The following is a 3,555-nucleotide window of genomic DNA, read 5'->3' on the forward strand; positions in this document are numbered from 1 at the left end:
TGCTTAACCACGTGACCCAAGAATTGGACTTCTCGAATCCAAAAATCACATTTGGAGAACTTTGCATACAACATCTCCTTTTTCAAGACTTCCAAAACTTCTCGCAAGTGTCTGCCATGCTCCTTTTGGCTTTTCGAGTAAATCAGAATGTCATCTATGAACACTATCACAAATTTATCAAGGAACGGATTACAAACTCTGTTCATTAAGTCCATGAATGCTGCTGGAGCATTGGTTAGTCCAAACGGCATAACCAAAAAATTGTAGTGTCCATATCGTGTTCTGAATGCGGTCTTCTCGATATCCTGCTCTCTCACCTTTAGCTGATGATATCCTGGCCTTAGGTCGATCTTTGAAAAATAACTTGAACCTTGTATTTGATCGAACAGGTCATCAATCCTCGGTAACATATATCTATTCTTTTTTGTTGCCTTGTTCAGATCTCTGTAATTGATGCACATTCTCATACTTCCATATTTCTTCTTTACGAATAACACCGGAGCTCCCCAGGGTGATGAAATAGGTCTAATGAAACCTTTGTCCAATAACTCTTGAAGTTGCATCATCAGCTCCTTCATCTCTGTCGGTGCTAATCGGTAAGGTGCCTTTGCTATTAGTGTCGTCCCTGGTAACAAGTCTATTCTAAACTCCACTTGTCTATCTGGCGGTAATCCGGGAAGATCTTCGGGAAATACTTCCGGATAATCACATACGACAGGAATGCTTTGCATCTCCTTTTTCTCTTTCTTAGCATCGATCACGAATGCCAAATATGATGTACATCCCTTGGCCGAACACTTTCTGGCTTTCATTAGCAAAATGATTCCAGAATTTACTCTGCGTTTGTCCCCATACACCACAAATGACTCTTTCCATGGCGGGTTTACTTTTAATATCTTCTTCTTGCATAAAATCTCGGCATCGTTGGCTCTAAGCCAATCCATTTCCAACACGATATCGAAACCGTTAAGTTCGATAGGCAATAATTCCTCGTGGAACTTATTCTCATTCAAATCAATTAAGATGTTTTTCATACGATGGCTAACAGGTACAAACTTGCCACTAGCAACTTCGACTAATAAAGCATTATCTAGTCTATCGACAGGCAAAGCTAATTTTCTACCAAATTCATGCGAAATAAAGGATTAGTTGGCTCTAAGGGTGTAAACGAGCCGAGTCGAGCCGAATACTACCAAGCTCGAAGCTCGGCTTCACTAAAATACTCGATATCGAAACTCGGCTCGAACTTGACTCGGGCCTTGATTTTAACCTCGAGCTCTGGCTCGTGAAATACACGACTGTCTCGAGCTCGGCTCGGCTCGGCTCGACTAATATTTAAAAAAAAAATCAAAATCACTAGATTGAGTAAGAAATATTAAACATTCCACATGCAAATGTTCAAACTACCAAAAAAACCACTATTAATCACCTAATATCAATATAACATCAACCATATATGTCATAAATGAATAATTATAAAGAGATGGCATATATGCTATAAATGAACAATTATAAAGAAATGACATATATGTAAATTACACCAAGCTCGAATAAGCTCGTGAGCCTTACAAGATGAGGATTTTAGTACTCGAGCTCGGCCGAATAAGGTACTTGAGTAGCTCGAGCTCGAGCTCAGCTCGATTAAGGTCGAGTCGATTTCGAGTATTTTCCGAGTCAGTCTCGAGTTTCTCACGAGTTGGCTTGTCTCACTTACACCCCTAGTTGGCTCCATAAACAAATAAAATTTGGGCAGGCAATATGTTTAAAAGAAAGGTACCTGAAGCGACATCAGCTTCATCTTTAGCAGCTTCCAGTGTCATCTGGAAGGCTCTCGCCTTCGGCTTTGGTAGAATGTTGGATCTTGTTGCCTCCTTCTTTTTCGGGCAGTCCCTAGAAATGTGTCCCTCCTCACCACAACCATAGCAAACTTTCTTGGTGAGAGTGCATTCATTGGCGTAGTCCCTGGCTTTCCACATTTAAAACATGTGGCCACTACCTCACATTTTCCATGATGCTTCTTCTTACATTTGTCGCACCATTTCGCTTCGCCTCCTCCGCTGCTCGATCTAGATTTCGAGAATTAACTTTTCTTGTTGGACCCTGAAGGTCCATCAAAATTCCTTTTCTCACCAACCTCTATTCTTTCCAGACCCTTTTCCTTCTGCTGGGCATCCACATTCTTAGTTGCTCAAACAACTGTTTTCAGAGTGGCTGCCATCTTGATTGTTGGGCCAAAGTCGGTAGACAGATTGGAGAGTTTCGTTGGCACTAGGTACGAAAACAACTTCATTTTCTCAGTGAATGTAGTAGCATAGTCATCTATGCTCATTCTCCTCTTCTTTGAGTTTTGGAACTCATTGGTCAGATCAATCAGATCTATCTCTGAACAATACTGCACCCTTAATTGTTCCAAAATCTCCTCCCATGACATTTTCATGGCTTCTCCTCATGGCATAGTATCTGCCAACAACTTCCACCAATTCAAGACTCATGTCTTCAGTTGTATAACTACAAAGACAGACTTCTGTTTTTCGCTACAGTCACAACTTTCAAACACCATCTCCATTTCGGAGATCCAATCCATAATCTCAACAGGCTTAAGGCTTTCAGAAAGACTTGGCGGCTTGGCGCCCAAGAAATTTTTGTACATTCTCCCATCCTTTTTCCCCTTCCTGGGTCATTCCTTCATTCATCTTGAGTCCCAACTTGACTCACAGCACGACTATTGTTTCCTTCCTTCGATTGCTCGGGAATCAGCTCGGGTTGCTCAATGGGCATTGATATGGGCATATTTAGTTATAAAATTCATGCATTATCTTAATACTTTATGTTGATTTTATCTCATTTAATGGACAAAAGGTACATAATTAGTTTATAATTTCATTTTTTAGCAACAAAGACATGATCTAAAGGAAAATGAAGCGGAATTGGCGATTGGACGCTTGGATCTTGGATTTTGAAGAAAGAAGGATGTTGCTGGACAGCTTGACCCCTCGTCAGTGTTTTGGCTATATCTCATGAACCGTAACTCCGATTGATGAGATTCAAAATGTTCTGAAAAGTAGACACAATTTCAGACGACTTTCGTGTTTTGAGAAAATGCTGATTCGAAACGTACTCGGCGAGTAGGGTCGATTACTCGCCGAGTTGGTCAGAAGTTTCGCGATTCTGGACGCGCTGACTTGCCGTGCACGGGTTTTAAGTGACGGACTCGCCGAGTAGGTCACTGGACTCGCCGAGTAGCCTCTGTTTTGTGAAAATCTATATAAAGGGACTTTCAGATCGATACCCTAGCATGGAGAGAAACCCTAGGAGGCTAATAAACGATTGGAAGTGCTGCTAGGTCGTGAGGAACTGAAGAATCAACCCTACATTCAATTGTGAAGAGAATCAAGACAATTTTGGTTTATTCTTAGTAACCTTTTGATTTGAATCATGTTTACATACTTTGATTTCGTTTTTGAGTTTATGTTTACTGCAATCATGAGCTAAAAACTTATTCTTCTGTTAGGGTAGACAATTTTGTGAACATGGATTGATTATTTGAGTAGGATT

This window comes from Lactuca serriola, chromosome 8 (assembly GCF_051521515.1).
Source record: "Lactuca serriola cultivar US96UC23 chromosome 8, Lser_US96UC23_V15, whole genome shotgun sequence".
NCBI lineage: Eukaryota > Viridiplantae > Streptophyta > Magnoliopsida > Asterales > Asteraceae > Lactuca > Lactuca serriola.